Source organism: Rutidosis leptorrhynchoides, chromosome 3 (genome assembly GCF_046630445.1).
Source record: "Rutidosis leptorrhynchoides isolate AG116_Rl617_1_P2 chromosome 3, CSIRO_AGI_Rlap_v1, whole genome shotgun sequence".
In the NCBI taxonomy this organism is placed as follows: Eukaryota; Viridiplantae; Streptophyta; class Magnoliopsida; order Asterales; family Asteraceae; genus Rutidosis; species Rutidosis leptorrhynchoides.
Window position 1 is genome coordinate 279242115 of NC_092335.1, and position 8137 is coordinate 279250251.

Consider the following 8137-nt stretch of genomic DNA (forward strand, 5'->3'; position numbering starts at 1 on the left):
AACAATCATCCCAACAACAATAATAACCGCAACAACAACAACAATCAGAAGCAACTATGCCAAAGGTGTGAAAAGAATCACTCGGGGTTCTGCACCAAATTTTGCAACAAGTGTAAAAGAAATGGTCATAGCGCGGCGAAGTGTGAGGTCTACGGACCAGGGGTTAATAGAACGAAAGGAACAAATGGTGTCGGAACGAGTAATGGCGGAGCAAGTAGTGTCGGAGCAAGTTATGCCAATGTAGTTTGTTATAAATGTGGAAAACCAGGCCACATTATTAGAAATTGCCCGAACCAGGAGAACACGAATGGACAAGGCCGTGGAAGAGTTTTCAATATTAATGCGGTAGAGGCACAGGAAGACCCGGAGCTTGTTACGGGTACGTTTCTTATTGACAATAAATCTGCTTACGTTTTATTTGATTCGGGTGCGGATAGAAGCTATATGAGTAGAGATTTTTGTGCTAAATTAAGTTGTCCATTGACGCCTTTGGATAGTAAATTTTTACTCGAATTAGCAAATGGTAAATTAATTTCAGCAGATAATATATGTCGGAATCGAGAAATTAAACTGGTTAGCGAAACATTTAAGATTGATTTGATACCAGTAGAGTTAGGGAGTTTTGATGTGATAATCGGTATGGACTGGTTGAAAGAAGTGAAAGCGGAGATCGTTTGTTACAAAAATGCAATTCGCATTATACGAGAAAAAGGAAAACCCTTAATGGTGTACGGAGAAAAGGGCAACACGAAGCTACATCTTATTAGTAATTTGAAGGCACAAAAACTAATAAGAAAAGGTTGCTATGCTGTTCTAGCACACGTCGAGAAAGTACAAACTGAAGAAAAGAGCATCAATGATGTTCCCATTGCAAAAGAATTTCCCGATGTATTTCCGAAAGAATTACCGGGATTACCCCCACATCGATCCGTTGAATTTCAAATAGATCTTGTACCAGGAGCTGCACCAATAGCTCGTGCTCCTTACAGACTCGCACCCAGCGAGATGAAAGAACTGCAAAGCCAATTACAAGAACTTTTAGAGCGTGGTTTCATTCGACCAAGCACATCACCGTGGGGAGCTCCTGTTTTGTTTGTCAAGAAGAAAGATGGTACATTCAGGTTGTGTATCGACTACCGAGAGTTGAACAAACTTACCATCAAGAACCGCTACCCACTACCGAGAATCGACGACTTATTTGATCAACTACAAGGCTCGTCTGTTTATTCAAAGATTGACTTACGTTCCGGGTATCATCAAATGCGGGTGAAAGAAGATGATATTCCAAAGACTGCTTTCAGAACACGTTACGGTCATTACGAGTTTATGGTCATGCCGTTTGGTTTAACTAATGCACCAGCTGTGTTCATGGACCTTATGAACCGAGTGTGTGGACCATACCTTGACAAGTTTGTCATTGTTTTCATTGATGACATACTTATTTACTCAAAGAATGACCAAGAACACGGTGAACATTTGAGAAAGGTGTTAGAAGTATTGAGGAAGGAAGAATTGTACGCTAAGTTTTCAAAGTGTGCATTTTGGTTGGAAGAAGTTCAATTCCTCGGTCACATAGTGAACAAAGAAGGTATTAAGGTGGATCCGGCAAAGATAGAAACTGTTGAAAAGTGGGAAACCCCGAAAACTCCGAAACACATACGCCAGTTTTTAGGACTAGCTGGTTACTACAGAAGGTTCATCCAAGACTTTTCCAGAATAGCAAAACCCTTGACTGCATTAACGCATAAAGGGAAGAAATTTGAATGGAATGATGAACAAGAGAAAGCGTTTCAGTTATTGAAGAAAAAGCTAACTACGGCACCTATATTGTCATTGCCTGAAGGGAATGATGATTTTGTGATTTATTGTGACGCATCAAAGCAAGGTCTCGGTTGTGTATTAATGCAACGAACGAAGGTGATTGCTTATGCGTCTAGACAATTGAAGATTCACGAACAAAATTATACGACGCATGATTTGGAATTAGGCGCGGTTGTTTTTGCATTAAAGACTTGGAGGCACTACTTATATGGGGTCAAAAGTATTATATATACCGACCACAAAAGTCTTCAACACATATTTAATCAGAAACAACTGAATATGAGGCAGCGTAGGTGGATTGAATTATTGAATGATTACGATTTTGAGATTCGTTACCACCCGGGGAAGGCAAATGTGGTAGCCGATGCCTTGAGCAGGAAGGATAGAGAACCCATTCGAGTAAAATCTATGAATATAATGATTCATAATAACATTACTACTCAAATAAAGGAGGCGCAACAAGGAGTTTTAAAAGAGGGAAATTTAAAGGATGAAATACCCAAAGGATCGGAGAAGCATCTTAATATTCGGGAAGACGAAACCCGGTATAGGGCTGAAAGGATTTGGGTACCAAAATTTGGAGATATGAGAGAAATGGTACTTAGAGAAGCTCATAAAACCAGATACTCAATACATCCTGGAACGGGGAAGATGTACAAGGATCTCAAGAAACATTTTTGGTGGCCGGGTATGAAAGCCGATGTTGCTAAATACGTAGGAGAATGTTTGACGTGTTCTAAGGTCAAAGCTGAGCATCAGAAACCATCAGGTCTACTTCAACAACCCAAAATCCCGGAATGGAAATGGGAAAACATTACCATGGATTTCATCACTAAATTGCCAAGGACTGCAAGTGGTTTTGATACTATTTGGGTAATAGTTGATCGTCTCACCAAATCAGCACACTTCCTACCAATAAGAGAAGATGACAAGATGGAGAAGTTAGCACGACTGTATTTGAAGGAAGTCGTCTCCAGACATGGAATACCAATCTCTATTATCTCTGATAGGGATGGCAGATTTATTTCAAGATTCTGGCAGACATTACAGCAAGCATTAGGAACTCGTCTAGACATGAGTACTGCCTATCATCCACAAACTGATGGGCAGAGTGAAAGGACGATACAAACGCTTGAAGACATGCTACGAGCATGTGTTATTGATTTCGGAAACAGTTGGGATCGACATCTACCGTTAGCAGAATTTTCCTACAACAACAGCTACCATTCAAGCATTGAGATGGCGCCGTTTGAAGCACTTTATGGTAGAAAGTGCAGGTCTCCGATTTGTTGGAGTGAGGTGGGGGATAGACAGATTACGGGTCCGGAGATTATACAAGAAACTACCGAGAAGATCATCCAAATTCAACAACGGTTGAAAACCGCCCAAAGTCGACAAAAGAGCTACGCTGACATTAAAAGAAAAGATATAGAATTTGAAATTGGAGAGATGGTCATGCTTAAAGTTTCACCTTGGAAAGGCGTTGTTCGATTTGGTAAACGAGGGAAATTAAATCCAAGGTATATTGGACCATTCAAGATTATTGATCGTGTCGGACCAGTAGCTTACCGACTTGAGTTACCTCAACAACTCGCGGCTGTACATAACACTTTCCACGTCTCGAATTTGAAGAAATGTTTTGCTAAAGAAGATCTCACTATTCCGTTAGATGAAATCCAAATCAACGAAAAACTCCAATTCATCGAAGAACCCGTCGAAATAATGGATCGTGAGGTTAAAAGACTTAAGCAAAACAAGATACCAATTGTTAAGGTTCGATGGAATGCTCGTAGAGGACCCGAGTTCACCTGGGAGCGTGAAGATCAGATGAAGAAGAAATACCCGCATCTATTTCCAGAAGATTCGTCAACACCTTCAACAGCTTAAAATTTCGGGACGAAATTTATTTAACGGGTAGGTACTGTAGTGACCCGAACTTTTCCATGTTTATATATATTAATTGAGATTGATGTTTACATGATTAAATGTTTCCAACATGTTAAGCAATCAAACTTGTTAAGACTTGATTAATTGAAATAGGTTTCATATAGACAATTGACCACCCAAGTTGACCGGTGATTCACGAACGTTAAAACTTGTAAAAAAAACTATATGATGACATATATATGGTTATATATATAGTTAACATGATATTATGATAAGTAAACATATCATTAATTATATTAACAATGAACTACATATGTAAAAACAAGACTACTAACTTAATGATTTTGAAACGAGACATATATGTAACGTTTATCGTTGTAACGACATTTAATGTATATATATCATATTAAGAGATATTCGTACATCATAATATCATGATAATATAATAATTTAAAATCTCTTTTGATATTATAAACATTGGGTTAACAACATTTAACAAGATCGTTAACCTAAAGGTTTCAAAACAACACTTACATGTAACGACTAACGATGACTTAACGACTCAGTTAAAATGTATATACATGTAGTGTTTTAATATGTATTTATACACTTTTGAAAGACTTCAATACACTTATCAAAATACTTCTACTTAACAAAAGTGCTTACAATTACATTCTCGTTCAGTTTCATCAACAATTCTACTCGTATGCACCCGTATTCGTACTCGTACAATACACAGCTTTTAGATGTATGTACTATTGGTATATACACTCCAATGATCAGCTCTTAGCAGCCCATGTGAGTCACCTAACACATGTGGGAACCATCATTTGGCAACTAGCATGAAATATCTCATAAGATTACAAAAATATGAGTAATCATTCATGACTTATTTACATGAAAACAAAATTACATATCCTTTATATCCAATCCATACACCAACGACCAAAAACACCTACAAACACTTTCATTCTTCAATTTTCTTCATCTAATTGAACTCTCTCAAGTTCTATCTTCAAGTTCTAAGTGTTCTTCATAAATTCCAAAAGTTCTAGTTTCATAAAATCAAGAATACTTTCAAGTTTGCTAGCTCACTTCCAATCTTGTAAGGTGATCATCCAACCTCAAGAAATCTTTGTTTCTTACAGTAGGTTATCATTCTAATACAAGGTAATAATCATATTCAAACTTTGGTTCAATTTCTATAACTATAACAATCTTATTTCAAGTGATGATCTTACTTGAACTTGTTTTCGTGTCATGATTTTGCTTCAAGAACTTTGAGCCATCCAAGGATCCATTGAAGCTAGATCCATTTTTCTCTTTTCCAGTAGGTTCATCCAAGGAACTTAAGGTAGTAATGATGTTCATAACATCATTCGATTCATACATATAAAGCTATCTTATTCGAAGGTTTAAACTTGTAATCACTAGAACATAGTTTAGTTAATTCTAAACTTGTTCGCAAACCAAAGTTAATCCTTCTAACTTGACTTTTAAAATCAACTAAACACATGTTCTATATCTATATGATATTCTAACTTAATGATTTAAAACCTGGAAACACGAAAAACACCGTAAAACCGGATTTACGCCGTCGTAGTAACACCGCGGGCTGTTTTGGGTTAGTTAATTAAAAACTATGATAAACTTTGATTTAAAAGTTGTTATTCTGAGAAAATGATTTTTATTATGAACATGAAACTATATCCAAAAATTATGGTTAAACTCAAAGTGGAAGTATGTTTTCTAAAATGGTCATCTAGACGTCGTTCTTTCGACTGAAATGACTACCTTTACAAAAACGACTTGTAACTTATTTTTCCGACTAGAAACCTATACTTTTTTTGTTTAGATTCATAAAATAGAGTTCAATATGAAACCATAGCAATTTGATTCACTCAAAACGGATTTAAAATGAAGAAGTTATGGGTAAAACAAGATTGGATAATTTTTCTCATTTTAGCTACGTGAAAATTGGTAACAAATCTATTCCAACCATAACTTAATCAACTTGTATTATATATTATGTAATCTTGAGATACCATAGACACGTATACAATGTTTCGACCTATCATGTCGACACATCTATATATATTTCGGAACAACCATAGACACTCTATATGTGAATGTTGGAGTTAGCTATACAGGGTTGAGGTTGATTCCAAAATATATATAGTTTGAGTTGTGATCAATACTGAGATACGTATACACTGGGTCGTGGATTGATTCAAGATAATATTTATCGATTTATTTCTGTACATCTAACTGTGGACAACTAGTTGTAGGTTACTAACGAGGACAGCTGACTTAATAAACTTAAAACATCAAAATATATTAAAAGTGTTGTAAATATATTTTGAACATACTTTGATATATATGTATATATTGTTATAGGTTCGTGAATCAATCAGTGGCCAAGTCTTACTTCCCGACGAAGTAAAAATCTGTGAAAGTGAGTTATAGTCCCACTTTTAAAATCTAATATTTTTGGGATGAGAATACATGCAGGTTTTATAAATGATTTACAAAATAGACACAAGTACGTGAAACTACATTCTATGGTTGAATTATCGAAATCGAATATGCCCCTTTTTATTAAGTCTGGTAATCTAAGAATTAGGGAACAGACACCCTAATTGACGCGAATCCTAAAGATAGATCTATTGGGCCTAACAAACCCCATCCAAAGTACCGGATGCTTTAGTACTTCGAAATTTATATCATATCCGAAGGGTGTCCCGGAATGATGGGGATATTCTTATATATGCATCTTGTTATTGTCGATTACCAGGTGTTCACCATATGAATGATTTTTATCTCTATGTATGGGATGTGTATTGAAATATGAAATCTTGTGGTCTATTATTATGATTTGATATATATAGGCTAAACCTATAACTCACCAACATTTTTGTTGACGTTTTAAGCATGTTTATTCTCAGGTGATTATTAAGAGCTTCCGCTGTCGCATACTTAAATAAGGACGAGATTTGGAGTCCATGCTTGTATGATATTGTGTAAAAACTGCATTCAAGAAACTTATTTTGTTGTAACATATTTGTATTGTAAACCATTATGTAATGGTCGTGTGTAGACATGATATTTTAGATTATCATTATTTGATAATCTACGTAAAGCTTTTTAAACCTTTATTGATGAAATAAAGGTTATGGTTTGTTTTAAAATGAATGCAGTCTTTGAAAAACGTCTCATATAGAGGTCAAAACCTCGCAACGAAATCAATTAATATGGAACGTTTTTAATCAATAAGAACGGGACATTTCAAATGTACCATAATAAACTGGGGGTACTTGATCATATACATAGCATTGTATATGTATATTTTAAGTGCTAAAGGCTGAAAATAGAAGTTACGCGAAGTATGCTTAAAGGATTTGGAAGTTAAGTTCGCGGATCAGATTGCGCATTAATAAACATTGCGGATTCCTTTCGCTAAGTCAATGTGGATAATAGTTAATCCGCACACCGTGCATATTTCAGAAACTATAAATAGAGAGCCTTGCCTCTCATTTATAGGTTGTTGATTCTCTACCATTTGCTCTAGCCCCTGTAATTTTCACTGGTGACTTTGCCCAATGAATTTTTACATTGTGTTAAGGTGAATTATGCTAATCAATAATTAAGACCGGGTCGGGGTGGTTGATCACTTGATTGATAAAGTGAAAGACAATTATCAGGGCCCAAAACAATCATCAAAATCCCATTCCACCACTTTAATCTCATTGCACTCAATCCTTAATTAAGAATATTTAATATTGGATTGATCAGCTATCGTCTATCGTCAACAAGTATCAGTACGAAAACCTCAAGCTGACTGAGGTAGATTGCTGATTGATGTTTACCCTCTGGACAAGAATCCCTGCAGGCCCAAATCACGGACTTATTACCGTGGGGTGACTTAATCAATCTTGCAGAACCAAACTATGAGTTGGTTCATTTAGCGCTATGAGGTGGGCTTCAGGTTCTAGAGTGAGAAAGTATTGTGTGAGAGAGAAAGTGTGTTCTCTGTCGCCAGTCCAAGTGTGTTAAGTGATGGCCCAGGTGAAAAATTTAAAGGCATGAGAGCTCCTGTATGTTCGGAGATACACGTGTCACTTTATCAGTGGTTACTTTATGCTAAAAATATGTAACTGATTTTGAGCTTTATGTTAACGTGGCATGTGTCCTGCTCACATGCTTATCACTTAGATATTTATGGGCTTATGCATTTGATGCGGTATTCGAGGCTTACACAAGACGGTGGACGGCCCAATTGTTAGTTATTGTAGTTTCCTGAACGGAGTACGATGGACGTAGAACTGCTACCTTTTCCTTTTAGTGCTTATTTTTATGTGTTGGTCCCTTGATTAACAACATGGTTATTGTAGAGGGTTGTGAATACAATTCTTTTTAATTAACTTAACAG